Raw genomic sequence first — 16,284 nt, forward strand, 5'->3', positions numbered from 1 at the left:
TTGTACTATAGTATCATCATTGTTGGACCTTCCGAAGAGGCGAAGAGCCAAGTGCAAGGTTCACACAAGTACGAACTGTTGAACCTCCCGAAGAGGCAAAGAGCCAAGCGCAAGGTTTTATAGAAGTTGTCGTCCTAGTAGGTGAACTACAACTATAGCGAACAATGCTACTGTATGATGCCGCCACCTCACCTATATCCAAAGCCGTGCCACTTTTTTTTCTCAAAGAGCATGTTGGAGCTCGTGCAACAACCACACAAGTTGCACATACACATAACACATTTACTAGTAATAAATTCTAAAGGACAAATGCCAGTATGCCACACAAGTTCATCTCCACTTGATGTGATAAAATTGTGCATGACTAGTCTACATATATTCACAACGCTACCATTCACAATTTACCATACTCCACTTACACGTTATAGACGGGCTACATGTCCTCCTCCAGGTTCCAGTTCCGGGTGTTCTTCATGGATGGCACGGTCCATAGCGGTGGGCAACGGGAATCATTGTCGCAACTTTCTAGTCCGGTTCCACATGATGGAGACTCATCCAAGCTAAAGCGGCATAAATCAGGGATAGGGTGTCCCAGCATGTCGTTCATCCGATGGTGCGCACTGAAGACACAACCATGCTTCATGAACGGCAGGCCTTCGGTGTCGTGCATGGGAAGTGGCATCCGCTTCACAATGGGGTAGTTGTCCCCAATGAAAAGCGAGTACTCTCCAAGAGTGTTCCTCGGCACCCACGTAGCATCACAGGGGTCGAACTCGGTGTCGTTCATCTGGTACATGCGGCATCTCAGATATAGACACATGGTACCTTACATAGTCAAGGTCCATGCATAATAATGTTGTGCTCAAATATGGCGGACAGCAATACTGTGCAGCAAATAGTACTACTCCGGTATAGAGAAAGTAAAATAACCGGGTTATTATATATAGCCACTCTTAGCTACATGGATGAGATAGTAAGACATGGAAAAACAAAAATGGTGGGAGCTAGTGGGTTCAAGTCTTCAAGGGCCTAGCTAGCTATACGCGTACTCCAAGGTAAAAAAGTACTCCTACTAGTACTAGTAAGTAGTACAACAATGAAAGAGAAGGCGAGAGGGTTAAAAATATAATACTAAATTGTACTAGTAGTACAGTAAACATGTCCCAGACAAGAAAAGAAAATAACTAACAAGTACTACTACTCTACTACTCTAACTGACAACAATGAGAAAATGGAATACCTGGGTAGATGGTAATGGTCCGATCGTGGTAGATTGTGTGACCATGTTGCACATTAGTGGTACCATGGGTAATGACTACTAAGATAGTTGATCCCAATATGCCAAAGTCAGCTACAAGGTTCCAGGGTAGACCAGGGGATGACTGGTCCCTGCAAAATAATGGAGTGCCGTTAGGGATGCAAATGATGGTTTGTGCATTCCGTTTGTAATCTCCCGTACCGTAGGATGGCAACCAGATGAAACAAGTCCCCTGGATTATCACCGTGAAGATGCAGCCTAGATGGCGCACGGCGTCTTCGAACGTGTATGGTTACAAATCTGCCGCGGCCAACATGCGCTAGCCTCTGCCATTACTACCTCTTGCATTGATGGCAATCCTTATGTCGAACACCACGATGAGATAGTAATTGTCGTAGCCGCGTCACTTTGTCGGCGGGTCCGCAATTGCTATCTTCTTCAATCTCATGTAGGCATCATCATACGTATTCAAGCTCAGCCAGTCTGGAAGGCCAATCCCAATGGTGGAGAAGGGTACTACGGGAACGGCCGCACTGTTGTGGATGTTGTGCAAAATTATGGTGGTATCCGACAAGAGGTATGCAAACCAATCTTCATTGGCACCGACCCAGACCTATATATAAGACGGTGGGTAGCGGAGAAATTACGGGATAGAAATGGAATAACTAAGTACTACATGATCAAACTCCATGACTGACCTGCTCATCGGACAAAATCCGACTACCTCTCAACATCGGCAACTCTAGCGGAGTCAACGTGCAACCATGGCCAGGGAGCGGTGGATTGTTCGAAGGATTGTCCCATAGAAGAACCTTCTCCTCGATGACGCATGGAAGACCAACAAGCATGGCCTTTTCCCAAGCCTGTTTAAGCACTGTCTTAACAAAGTTGGTGCAGGAAGCACCGAGTCTTGCGGCTGTGAGGACGTTGGAGCAGTGTGCGATTTCTCCTAGAGGATCATCGTCCAAGGTCTCCCAGCCCCGAGGAGGAGGAGAACCTCCTGGCGAATCCATGGGAGCAGCGACAAACTGCCTTCTCTTTAGGGGGAGGGGAACTGGCGAGGAGGAGATAAGAGCGTAGTAACCGTAGGGCCTCATCCCATCCAACGGTAGCTACTCGATCCTTCCTTAGCGAAGGGGTGAGGCTATTATTTACTACGTACTTGTATTGTAGCAGTACAGGTACTACTTTCTCAACTAGTAGTGCGATGTACTGTACTTCTAGTATAGTGCACCAGTTTTGATCTCTTGTGTCTCAGGGCCAAGGAGCTACAGTTGGAAGTGGAGGGTACTACTATTCTCTAGAACCATCGTTGTACTATCAATGCAGGGAAGGTACACCTGTGTACTGGGTACTCTCGGTGCTCTATTCAAGCGCGTAGCTGGCCTACTCAGCCGCTCCTCTCACGCACACACTAGCAGCCTATTTATCAGCGACGGTTACTACGGGGGCAGAACATTTGAGTTATTTGATACAACAAGACTAGGCTTTTCGCTTCCATTTGTGGAGGTGTAATGGATCTCGTCGAACTTTGTTAGTAGTTCCTTCTTTTATAAATGAGGTGAGGCAAAGCTTTTGCTCTATTTCAAAACAAAAAAATCATGTAAATAGGAATTTCTTTTATAGAGCCGATAATGGAGTGAAGTCCATGCGTGCAATGCCACAAGCTACAGAGTAGTAGAGTACTAGCACTTTATGTACAGAGCCATATTGCACAGTTCACAATGCCGCGCCAGGCTTTTCCGGCTCCTCGGGCTTAATTGGGAGGCGCTAGTTTAAATATGCTAGTTGATGACGAAGCTGCAAGCGAGGTGCAGCTAGGGCGAGCACGCGAGCCATGAGATGATGGGAGGGAAAACCCGTTCACGTGGCTGGGCTATCCAGTGCACCCAGATTGTGGTGCAACACGTCCGTTTGACTTCAAAAGTCAAACCACCAGTGTACAATATTGGCTCGCAGCGAAGTTACTATTTAAAAAAGGTCACCATGCGTTCAGCCGGGATCGAACCCACAAAACGAGCTATACACTCTCGCGACCACTAGTAGTACTCGTTGGAGTACAACGCAACCTAGAATCGCCTTTTGCCACTAGTACATTGTTCCTTACAAGGAACCACTAACAATGCCAAGAAACCACTAATAGTGCCAAGAAACTACCACCACTTGCATACGTGGCAGACTTAAGATAAGACTACCTTATCAACCATTGTACATGCCCTTACCAACCAGCCCTACCAAGAAATGACTACTCTACAAAGTGCCATTATAGGCACGTTTCAACCCATGTCTCCCCTTAAGTCAAGGCCTTCTATTCGACCGACAAGTTAGGTGTTGTGACTTGTGGGACCTGCATGTCAGTCTGGACAAAAATCCCCGAGTGACCTCCTACACTACAAAAAAAAGACACATCCGTGACATTTTGGGCCGAACGAATTGTTTTCCTGTGATGCTTATGACACTTCTATGACGATAATTGTGACAAAACCAGGTATCATCATAGATGTGGTGGGCTCCTACTTCTATGACAAAAAATCATGACAGAAAATGGGCTTTTCGTCCTGGGCGGGCCGGAGATGCAGTTGCACGACATTCTTTGGGCCGTCCATGATGGAAAAACCGTGGTAGAAGCGAGGTCGAGGAAAATATCGCGGAGTTCCCGGTTACGGTGGGTGGTCGGGGGCCGAGCGATGCGCGTTTCTCTCATAGACGTACGTGCGTGGGTGCGAGGCGTTGGGCTCTAACTAAACCCGAGCGAGGCATTCGCCTACTGAACCCGAGCGATTGCACTGCAGGCTACGCATTACTGAACCCAAGCGATCGATCGATCTGGCTGTTAACTGAACCCGATCGAGCGATTCCTTCGCTACTGCTGTTAATTGAAGCCGATCAAACTTGCTTCCTCTTGATGAACAATGAGCGTTGTTGGGGGGGGTTGTATGAATAGTTACCGGTGGGGGTTGGATGAACAGGACCCCGTGGTAGTAGAGGTTGTTGCTGCTGGATGATCAGGACCCCAATCGATCGAGCCGGTTGGGGTGGATGAACAGGACCCCGTGGAGGGCTGGTTGAACAGTAGCCGGTGGAGGGTTGGATGAACAGTAGCCCGTGGAGGGGTGGTTGAACAGGACCCCTTGGAGAGGGCTGGTTGAACAGTAGCCGATGGAGGAGCGGTGGAGGTTGGATGAACATGAGCCTGTGGATGAACAATGGCTGGTGGAGGCAGGAGGGGAGACGCCGTGGATGAACAGTCGCGGGTGGAGGCTGGAGGAGGTCGAGGGTGGATGAACAGTAGCCCATGGAGGCAGTCGACGGTGGAGATGAACAGTAGCCCATGGAGTCCCGTTTTGCGGTACGCCATACCCCTCCCGATGAACACGACCCCCCTTTCAACCATAGCGCTCCAACACAAGTCTGTTTACTCCGTTTTGCGGTACGCCACACCCCTCCTGATCAACATGACCCCGTTTTGACCGTAGGCACTCGAACACAAGTCCATTTCCTCCGTTATGCAGTACGCCACACCCCTCCCGATGAACAGGACCCCGTTTCCACCGTGGTCGGTCGAGCAGAAGGGCGTTTCCTCCATTCTGCGGTACGCCAGGGCTCATTTCGAACGGTTGTTCCGTCCAAACCGGTTGGCTCCCGATGAACACGACGACGCAGTTTCTCCGTTCCGACCCAGTCGGTTGGCTGCAGATGAACAGGACACCGTCGCTACCTCTCCATGTACACGAGCCCTGGCTGTACGTATGCGCGAGTAGGCGTTCGAGACCCCGCCTGTATGTACGTACGTGGTCATATGTACTTCCTTGCACCATGGATGTATGTACGTGTACCTGCTACGTGCGCGCCTCTACTACGACACGTGCCCTTCCTTACTCGGCCACGGTTCATCGCAGTAGCCTACAGACAGGCCGATCGACCAGTATGTATGTACACGTTCGCGACTAGAATGACAACGCTACGTATGCTTAGACCAGGTGGGTCCCAACTGTGCGGGAGGATAAGGAGGCACTTCCTTGCGTGCGAAGATGTAGCTGCTGGGTCCCAGCAGTCAGGGGGGAACGTTTTTTTTCATGAAATACGGTGGCCCGTCCAGTGGGTACCTGCCGTCAGGTGGAGGAATCATTATTTTCCATGTAATAAGGAGGCACTTCCTTGCTGCGGCCGAGGACCCAGCTGTCAGCCTCTCCACGTACAATACTCTTCCGACGGAAGTCGTTCCTTGACCACATTGACCACGCCGCACCGAGAGCGCCAAGGCGGTGGACGACGGCGAGGCCTAGAAAGGGGACGACACGAAGCCAGGGAAGACGTGGCAGTGGACGCCCGCGCGGAGAGGAGTACGAGGGTTCACTGGTTCGGCTGCGGTGTGAGGCTGTCGTCGCCGCAGAATAACAGGGGGTGTGGGTGAGTAGAGGGATGGCCTTGCCGGTGGTGGGAGTAGTAGGGGGCGGTGAGGCCTTCGCAGCAGCACAGCCGACCACGAGAGGTAGGAGCAGGCGGAACGACCAGCACTGATTTGGGCGTCTGGAGCAAGAAGACCAGAGGTTGAAGAAGCACTACGACCGTTGGATGGACATCATACGGTCACTGGAGCTAGAATCGCTCATATTGACTAAGTTGACAAAGCCCTCCATCCGCGTCAACTTAGTAGACCCACAAGTCAGCCTCCCACTATGGTGGGTCCCAGCTAGCAGGGGGACTATTCATTTTTTTGTGCGTAATAAGGAGGCACTTCCTTGCGTGCGAAGATATAGTTGGTGGGTCCGAGCTGACAATGGGGGGAACATTTTTTTCACAAAATATACAGGCCCTTCCGGTGGGTCCCTGTAAGTGTATCTAGTGCCCCTTGGTGATTTTGGTGTATTGAAGACTTATAGGTTAAGGGACTGATGCGTTTGTGAGTGTACACAGGTCTATAAGTCTATGAGGAGTTTGATATCTACAGAGAAAGTCGACCCCTAAAAATGAAGTTCTTCGACTGAAGACTTTGGATTTCTGAAGACTTTGAAAGTGAAGAAATTGGTGTGATCCTGAAGACTTGGTATTCATTCGAGGAACATGAAGCGTGAAGACTTTTGTTTTCGTAGTTTCATTTTCTCTTTCTTGAGTCATAGGAAACACCATACTGTTAAAGGGGGTCGAGGAAATACTAAGGAAAAATTTCCAAGTGATGCTCAACTCAAATCCTACACCTACCAATCCCTTCGAGTGAAGCCGTTGGAAATCTCATACAGCTCGGTCAAATCTCTTCAGTGACAGAGACGAAGTTCTTCTGGTCTCTGAGGAATTTGTTCTGACTGAGGATTTAGGAATTCTCTAGTGCGGATTGCCTACACAGTGAGGAACATGATAGCCCTGAGGAATTTGATACTCAAAATTCCGACCGTTGATGTGCTATGCGCCAGGTGTCCCAAAATATCTACCCACCTAACGGTCATATAATTGAAGGGCATTTATGTCTTATCATGTTGGGCTGCTCCCTAGGCTATAAATAGCCACCCCCTACAACCACTAGCTGGTTGGCTGCTCCGAGAGAAACTGACACTTGTCATTTGAGAGCATCCCATCCTTCGAGGACTTTGAGCAAAAATCATCAAGTGAGGAAAACCCAACCCAAACACCTACAAACCCAAAGTGATTGAGCATCACTGAAGAGATTGATCTTGCGTGGATCTGATGCTTGTTACCTTTGAAGATTGTACATCTTCCAGACAGTTAGGCTTCATGGTCTAGAGCATCCAAGAGGAAATTGTGGATCGCTGAGTGACCGAGTCTGTGAAGGTTTGGAAGTCACCTGAAGACTTACCACGAGTGATTGGGCGAGGTCTGTATGACCTTAGCTCAAGGGGAATACGGTGAGGACTAAGTGTCTTGAGCTGCGTGTTCAGGACTGGGTGTCCTCAGGTTTAAATACCTAGACGCCCTAACCAAACATACAACTGTCACAGCAGTTGGAATTGGTCTACCAAATCATTGTCTTCACCAAGCTAAATGGTTCCAATTCCTCAACCCTTCTACTTCCTCATCTATATCTGTTTGAAGACTTTGACTGAAGACTTTCTCTATTTCCTCAACTCAATTTCTTCAGTCTGTTTGTCTTCATTCTGTTTATCCTATGTTTATGCTTTCTGTACTCTGTGCTTGTTTTCATTTCGTCATGAAGACCATGTTCGTGTTCTGTTATGTTTACTTCTGAGTACTTATTCCACTGCAAGTAGTTCTTCACTCAGGAATTTCCTCACCCGCAAATTCCTCAGTGAAGAATTCATAAAAAACGCCTATTCACCCCCCTTTAGTCGATATAATGCACTTTCAATTGGTGTCAGAGCTAGGTACTCCCTTGTTCTATGTGATTTTGGTTTAACCACCTAGAGTTTTAGTTATGTCGACCTCAGGTATGATCAAGGTTTTTGCTGGGTGTCCTACCTTCGATGGGACGGACTACCCCTACAGGAAGAATAAGATGCACATGCATCTTGAGGCAATTGACAATGATCTCTGGTACGTTGTGGAAAATGACGTCCCCTCTGTCACTCCTACCATCAACGCTCCTGATGTGAAGAGATTCAAGCAACTCGACTCTCAAGCGAAGAACATCATATGTGGTCATCTGAGCAAAGGGCAGTATGGCAGAGTGAGTGCTTTGGAGACAGCAAAGCTTATCTGGGACAGGCTGTCCAGGGTCAATGAGGGAGTCTCAACACAGTGTGACACTCGAATTGACGTTCTTCGCAATCTCTTCAACCGCTTCAAAAGACTCGACAATGAGAATGTTCAGCAAACCTTTGATCGCCTCATTGACATCTCAAATGAGCTTCAAGCACTTGGTGCTACTGATATCACCGACCATGAGGTGGTGAAGAAATTGCTGAGATCGCTTGATTCCTCATTTGATACCTTGGCATTAATGATAAAAGAACGTGGAGACTATAAGTCACTTGATCCCGCTGATATCCTCGAAATACTAAACACTCATGAGTTCCAGCTTGTTGAGAAGAGAGATCTCCATGGACCAAGTTATCGCAGATCACAAGCTCTAAAGGCCAAGGCAGTGTCTGAATCAGAAGATGAAGATTCTGGTAGCAGCCTTGGTGACCCTGAAGAACTGAGCCATGAGCTAGCAATGCTCGTGAGGAAATTCCTGAAGTTCTCAAGATGTGGTTGCTTTGGAAAATCCTCAAGAAGTGGTGACTTGAGATCAGATTCCTCATCCCATGATTACAAGAAGAGACTCTGTCACAAATGCAAGAAACCCGGACACTACATTCAAGATTGTCCTCAATGGGAAAAGGAACCAAAGAAGAAGAAGTACAAGAATTACAGTTCTGATGATTCAAAGAAGAAGAAGAAGAAATCTTCAAAGTCCTCTTCATCAAAATCTTCAAGGTCCTCATCTCACAATAAGAGTAACTCCAAGAAGGCTCGGGCATTCATTGCCAAAGAAATGGACTCTGAGGTCGAATCTAAGGAAAATGAGGAAGAGGAGGAATCCGAGGAGTCAGACTCTAGTGTGGCGAGTCTAGCCCTCGCTACCGCGTTCGTCAGCAAGTCCATCTTCAACTCTAAGGAAAAGGACCTCCCCAACACTACTGATGACGGCGATGAGAACTACGCTCCCACCTATTGCTTCATGGCAAAAGGCTCAAAGGTACTCAAATATCCCTCCTCTGAATCTGGTGAGGATGAATCTGATGAAAACCTCAAACCCAGCTATTCTAAACTTGCTAAGATTGTTGTGAAACTGCAAAAGGCTCTGGAAAAGGTTCAAAACATGCTAGATAAAAGAGATGATATGTTGGGCAAGCAAATGGATCGCACTAAAATTTTGACTGAAAATCTTCAGAGACTTCAGTCCAAGTTTGACAATCTTCAAGGTCATCATAACACTCTCCTATCTGATCATGAGAAGCTTTCTTACGAATTTCTTCAAAGAAAGCAAGATCTTGAGCAGTTAAGAGTGAGTTATGAAGATCTTCAGAAGGAGCATGATTCATTACTTGCTCAACAGATTAGCACTACTCCGAAAGAGTTTGTTCCTCCATGTTTGAAGTGCATTGAACGTGAAACTGCTAATTCTTCACATGAATGCTCAAATACTTCCATTGCTGCAAATTCTTCAACTACCTCTGCTATCACTAATTCCTCATCTGAGGACATTGCTAGTATCACTGATGTTGCAGGGCAGAAGGAATTGTATATGACAGGCATGTACAAAAGCCTCAAAGGGCATCAGGCTCTTTGTGACGTGCTTAAAAAGCAGATCCTCAACAGGAACCCTAGGAAAAAGGGTATTGCCTTTGAGAGGAAACTTAATGTTCATGGGACCTACTGGAAACCTGAGCAGTGTCCCAAAACCTCGTGGGTTGCTGCAAAGGGACCTTCAGTGGATCCATCTACTTTATCTGGCTTTACATGTGAATCGTCATATTCTTTTGATGAGTCATTTGACTCCAATTATAAACTATTCAAAAATCAGAATGGTGAAGTATTTGCTAGATATGTTGGCACTAACTGCAGGAATGGTTCTCCTATGAAGAAAATTTGGGTTCCCAAAAGGTGCCTTGAAAATCTTCAGGTGAATGTCATCATGACACCACCTGTGAAGAATAGGAACCCCAGATCAAATTCTTCATATGGACCAAATTCTTTATATGGATCCAAGTCCTCATACGGACCAAACTCCTCATGTGGATCAAATTCCTCAAAAGGATCAAAGTCCTCATATGAACATCATCGTGCTAACCCGTCTGTTTCGCAGGGAAGATCTAAGGATTATGGATAGTGCATTATTCTTCAAACCATTATGTTCATAAGTCCTCGAAGAATTTTTCTGCTTACTCTTATGCTTACCCTAATCCCTCTTATGTGAAACGAAGTGGATTGACATCTATGCCACCTTTCTCTTATGGAGCTCGCAGAATGATGAACTCTTTGCCACCCCTTCAGATGTGGGTGGTGAAGAAAAAGAACTAATCTCTTATGCAGGGTCAGGTCTCCAGACGAACTTAATCGTTTGAAGAATTTGCTAGAGACATGAATATGCTTGAAAGGACGCAAGCTAATCATGAAGAAATGAATTTTCATTTCCCACGTCCTCATATTGCTTTATCTGTTCTATTGCTTGATGAAATTGATCTGATGAAATTGATATCATATTCTTCACTGATGAAGTATATGAATTCATAAGTTGCACTAATTCATCTGCAGGATGATCAACCCAAAGACACTGAGTGGGTCCTCTATAGTGGATGTACAAATCTAGACAAAGTCATGCTTGTCGAGTCCTTAGGGTTCAACCTCATGTCTATCTCTGTCGGTGGAAACGAGACCTATGGGGTCACTGGGATCCCTTCTACGGTTGGCGAGCGCGGGGTTGCGCAAAGAGCGGGTCTGACAGGAAGCACACAGATCATTTACCCAGGTTCAGGCCGCTAAGATGCGTAATACCCTAGTCCTGCTTTGGTGGATGTATTTGAGTGTTCTTGTGTTCTTGAGCCCGCTACGGGGTGCAACTTGCCCAAAAGAGCCGAATCCCTCTCCTGGACACCTCGGGCCTCCTTTTATAGGCAAAAAGGGGTTGCCACAGTGGCACACAGGAGGTGGAAAGGTCTACAGTGGATGAGTCTATCCTCTAGCCCCATCGGACAAACGCATTTAATGCGCTGCTGACGTGCCCCTCTCACTTTATCGGGGGTGGTAAGGAAGCACATCCCACCTGTCGCCGCCATTCCTGGTTCAACACGCATCCGAGCTGATGAGGCGTCATAGCGCCACGTTGGCTGGCTACTGGGCTGGCGCGGTGGTGGAGCCTTCATGAAGGGTCTCATGCCGCCACGTAGGTGCTTGCCGAGTTGGTGTAGAGGCCGCCCGTCGCCACTCAGGTGCATGCCTAGCTGGTTGAGCTAGTAGCTGCTTGGGGATGGTGGTGGAGTCTTGGTTGGCGCGGGCCTGGCAGGGGCCCTGCTGATGGTATTGCCCTGGCATTGTAGTCGTCCCCGGCAAGGGTCTTGCCGGGGGCCTTGTGGATTCCCTCGGCTAGGATCCCGCCGAGGGTCGCCGTCTTCTGGTCCTCATCTGATCTCACATGTTTATGATCTTGACAAAGATTTGCATCCCACCATAGAGGCGCCTCCCGAGCCTTGGTTCCAATGTAGTTGGTTGGGTTGGAGCCTGTGGGCTCAAGGTGGCTTGCTCCGCTGGCATCAGGCAAGTTGCCCCGGCAAGGCTCTTGCTGGGGCTGCGGAGGCTGCCTCGGCAAGGATCTTGCTGAGGGAGTCCACCTCGCCCTCTTTCTCTCCTGCGCTTCTGGTCTGGACGTTTCCTTGGTTGTCTCGTGCTTCGGCTTCTCACCGGCTTCCCTCCTCTGCCCTGCTAAGTGTGGCCGTGGTGTGCGGCTCCGACTGTCCGTGCACAAGTAAAGGGGTCAAAAGAAGAGCCCCCGGGCCTGGGCCACACATAAGCGCGCCGCATTGTTGGGCTAGGCCCAAAACGGTGCGCGGGCAGGTGGGCGGATTTTACCGTAGTAACTTCTCGTCCGCTGCGCTTCCCCACGACCTGCGTTGAACACACGACGTGGAGGGTCGTGCATGACGTGGGGGTTATGCGTGGGGCGGTTTTCGCACGCATGCGTCACATCATGGTAAAGAGGCGGCTCGCACCTTCCCCATAAAAAGAGGGAGGCGCAGAGGCGCGACTCATTTACTTGGGTGGACTCGGGTCGTGGTCTTTAAGGCGTCAGTGTCCCACGATCACGGGGTGGGGAACGGTCGCCCCACCCAACCCTTTGATTCTGCTTCCTCGTCACGTGTCCCCCATGCAGGTGGCAGGCGGTGGAGGCGGGAAACCGGGCCGTCGCTGATTGGGGCAGCGGGTCGGTCCCGATCCCCTGTGCCCCTGATGGCCGGATTGGCCGAGTAGGGCGGCCGAGCCCCGACCCCGCTCCTTTATAAGGAGGGGGAGGGGGATGGCATCCCACATCCTTTCATCATCCATCTCCATTCACTTCGGCTCCTTTCTTCCATCTGCCATGGCAAGAGGAGGTGTCGACCCTTCAACGGTGGCGGCGAGGGTTGCTGCTCGTCAGCGCGTCCCTCCTCCCCAAGAGCTCGTGGTGGCAGAGCCGGCCACGAGAGCAAGGGGGAGGGGTAAGGCCGAGGTTGCCGTGGCGCTTGGGGGAGAGGGGGATAGGGCGGCGCGTCGGCCTAGCCTCCGCCAGTGATGCCTCCCCCGATGGAGGGCCACGTCGGGGACTAGACCCGCGAGTTCTTCATCAGGTTGCACTGGCCACCACGTCGCCGCCTCCGTCTCCCTACCCCATTTGCTCGGGAGATGGAGCTCAATCCACCCCAAACCCTCAGGTTGCACATGAGGGGCTGCGGGAACGGCGGCACGTGGGTCGACGTCGACTTCCCCACTCCTCACGTCATGTACCTCCGCCGTGGATGGAAGACGTTGACTCACATCCACAGCCTGACGGCGGGGCTTGTCCTCTACTTCAAGTTAATGGAGGGCGGCCAGCTCTCCGTTAAGGTCTTTGGAGATCTTGGAACTCGCCAGAAGTGTTGCGTGGAGAGCTCCTCCGACGATGAAGACTCCTCTTCAAGCGGGAGTGATGAGGAGGGTAGCGACAGCGACGACGAGAGCGTCGAGCGAGGTCACGTCAACCTCGTCTCCGACTGACCGCGTCGCCCCGCCCTACGTCGTGTGTCCTACCGAGGGCCTTCCTCGTCAAGCTCTCCATCAGGGCACTCCCCGTCATCTCCTTGGGCGGCTGGCGTAGGAGGGCCGGAGAAGGTGAAGAAGGCGGGTGGAGGCTGTCAAGTCGGAGTACGTGGGCACCGGCGCCTTCGTCGCGTATTGCCGGCCTGCTGCCTCGTCTTCCAGCTCCTTTCCTAGCACCAAGATGTTCTCTTGGTGCCTTCTGCTCCTCATACCTTGCCTAGGCGTTCTTTTTTCCCTCCTGCCATCTTGTTCCACCTTCTAAGGAGAGGGACAAGAAAGGGATTACGGGCATCTTATTTCTTTTTATTTTGTAAGCCTGCGGGCACTTGTTAGATTTAAAATTTGTAATCCTGTTGCTCATGTTTTTAATTCCATATGAACTGTACCTGTATGGGATGTTTTTAATGAAAAAGGGGTGCTTGCTGGGTTATCTGTGCGTGAGCGAGGCCCATGCCAAGGAACGAATCCTTGTTATTTTTAAGATAAACATTGTCGCCCGGCAACAGGCCTTGCCGTCCCCTGACTTCAGTCGACCATTCTCACGCTTTAGGCGGAGGCAGGGGCGAAGTAGAGTTAGGCCCTTTGTTTATTTCCTCGCCACCGTGTCTATGGCCCGGTTCTGTCCCATGGACTTGGGTACAAGAAGAAGGGGGAGCACGGTGGTCTTGGAGAAAAACGAGGTTTCATTTGTCCCAGTTCCATATGGAAGTGCACAACAGGGGATGAAGGACTTATCTGAATCCACAGCCCCCGACAACTTTGGCTTGCCGTGGTTAGATCCTTGTGTCTTCAGCCCCCGGCAGTCTTGGCCTGCCGGGGCCGGAGCGCCGGTTCGTTTTATTTCTCCGAAGCGGCTCAGCAGAAGTGTCCACGTGCCCTGCGAACCAAAGAAGACAAAAAGACGCATACTCGACCTCTAGGCTAGGGGTTAGTCGCCGCTATGCACTATCACCCCTAACCAAGGGAGAGACTTAACCTAGCATGCATGCTAAAACTTAGGGCGCTAGCGCTTCATTTATTTATGCTCAGGGTCTGCGCCTGGCTTTGTACAGAGGGTTACATGCCTTGTCGGCAAGGCTTGTACAAAAGGTGGGTTACCGGGGGGCCCGGCAACCGCACCTTATGGGTAAAACTTGCGGAGATGTTCAATGTTCCAGGAGTTGCTCACTGGAACAGCATCTTCGATCTCCAGGTGGACTGCGCCAGGCCTGGTGACTCATATTACCCGATAAGGGCCTTCCCACTTTGGCGTGGCTTTTCCGGCCAAAGATGATCTATGACAGACCTCATGGCAAGTCCGGACAACCTATTGAGTTCGTCCCATTCGGCCAGTTGATCAGTCAATGGAAGCGGATGCTCTAGAACGTTAAACTGCGACCAGAACAGCTTGTCCACTTCATGATCTGTTTGATCTCGGAAGTATTTGGCCACATCGACCGCGCTCGCCGCCAAGTCCAGATATGCATCTACCGAACCCCACAGCCGATCCAGAGGAGCATACCGCGGATCTCCGAACTTCCTCCGCAGCAAAAAGGGCTTCCCAGCCACAATATCACAGGCTTCACGCAGCTCCTCCTTCTTCGCTCTCATGGCAGAGCGGGTGTCTTTGGTCGCCATCGTGGCCTTTTAAAGGTCCGTTGCCTTCGCTCAGTTCTCTTCTTCAAGGAACTGACAATGGTCAGTAGTGTCTTTTAACTTTACGGCCATCTTGGCCATCTTCTCTTTGCTCTCGCAATGCGCGGCCTTCTCGGCTCTTAGCTCTTCGGCCGCCTTCAAAGCAGCCGCATTACTACTTCTTGCTTGTTCTTTGGCTCGGGCAAGTTCCGCCCGAAGGGTTTCCACGGTGGCAGCTCCATCTGCAGTCACAACATATTAAAGATACTGGCATCATGCTGCTCTTACTATGTGACATTCACCAGAAAACATTACTTACCCTGTGCCTCGTCAAGCCGCTTGTTAACAAGCTCAATGTCGGCATCTGCCGCATCCAGTTGCCGCTTTAGTTTGGCAAACTCATTAATCCGGCTAGCCACCGGAGCTTCCACCACCTGCACATAAAGGCGGTTTGGTTATTACCTGGGACTACGATCCTCTGTTCGCCGCCGTTCTTGACGACAACCAGAGTCTCAGGGGCTACTATCTACACAGGGCACACCTAAAAATGTGTGGTACTATCAACAAGTATATCATTTCACGTACCTCAAAGCCCGTCAGTAGACTCATAAAGGCTTCATGCAATCCACTTTCGGCGGATGGAATTCTTTCCATCACCGTCCTCATTAACGTACGGTGTTCTTCTGAGATAGCCGCTCACTCCAACAGCTCCCTCAGAACGTCTGACCGCATACCAGACGGTGCCGGACTCTTTTGTTTGCTCTCTTCGAGAGCCGGACGCTGGGGACTTCGGGTGACTATGGGATTATCTTCTGGCCTCACCGGATCCGGAGAGGCCCTCCGTGACGACACTTCAAGGTTGCCCGCTTCTTGAGCGGGGGAGTCCGGGGGAGGCGTTTCGCTCTCCATCATCTCCGGAAGAAGATCCCCCGAAGACGAGCTCTGTTGAGAAGGGCTAAGATCCGAACTGCAAGATAAACGCTTCGGTTATTTTCCTCAGAGGTAAGGTAGTATATCTTCACTATTAAAGTACTTTTTAATTACTTACAGCTCGTTGGAGGGCTGATCCCCGCGCGGACTTTGTGCGGCAAGAGCACCCTCCAAGGCAGGACCCTCTGGTGGAAATTTCTTCTCCCGTTTGGAAGCCTTGGTTTCCGGATCTTCAGAGGCAGTCCTCTTCCTTCCCAGAAGCGAGAGAGGGTCAGATTCTTCCCCTTGGTTATCCTCCTTCATGGAGGCGCTCATTCCCTCGGTTGGAATTGGTAGCGATGGAGGCCCGCTCTCGCCCTCGTTATTCCCCCCTTTATCTGCCTTTGAGGGCTCCGGACAAGGTGCTAGCTTGAGCATCTTTTCCAGTACGGATTTTCCAAACCCTCAGGAAGGGGGGCCAAACACCGAATCATCTTCGCCTTTGTTAGCCAGTCCTGGTCAAAGAGCAATTTCTCAGAATGACGTCATGATAAATGAAAGACGGTGTGTTCAGCTAGAGGATTACTTACTTGGTCGGCGGTGCGGTTGCTGCTCAGGCCCACGTCCTCGGTAGTATCCGGACACTCTGTTTGAGGTCCGAAGAATGACTTGTACATCTCCTCATGCGTCAGGCCGAGGAAATTCTGTATAGCGTGCGGTCCTTCTGGGTTGAATTCCCACAAGCGAAGGGGCCAGCGTTTGCAAGGCTGGACTCG

The sequence above is a fragment of the Triticum urartu genome, chromosome 5 (assembly GCF_003073215.2).
Source record: "Triticum urartu cultivar G1812 chromosome 5, Tu2.1, whole genome shotgun sequence".
Taxonomy (NCBI): Eukaryota; Viridiplantae; Streptophyta; class Magnoliopsida; order Poales; family Poaceae; genus Triticum; species Triticum urartu.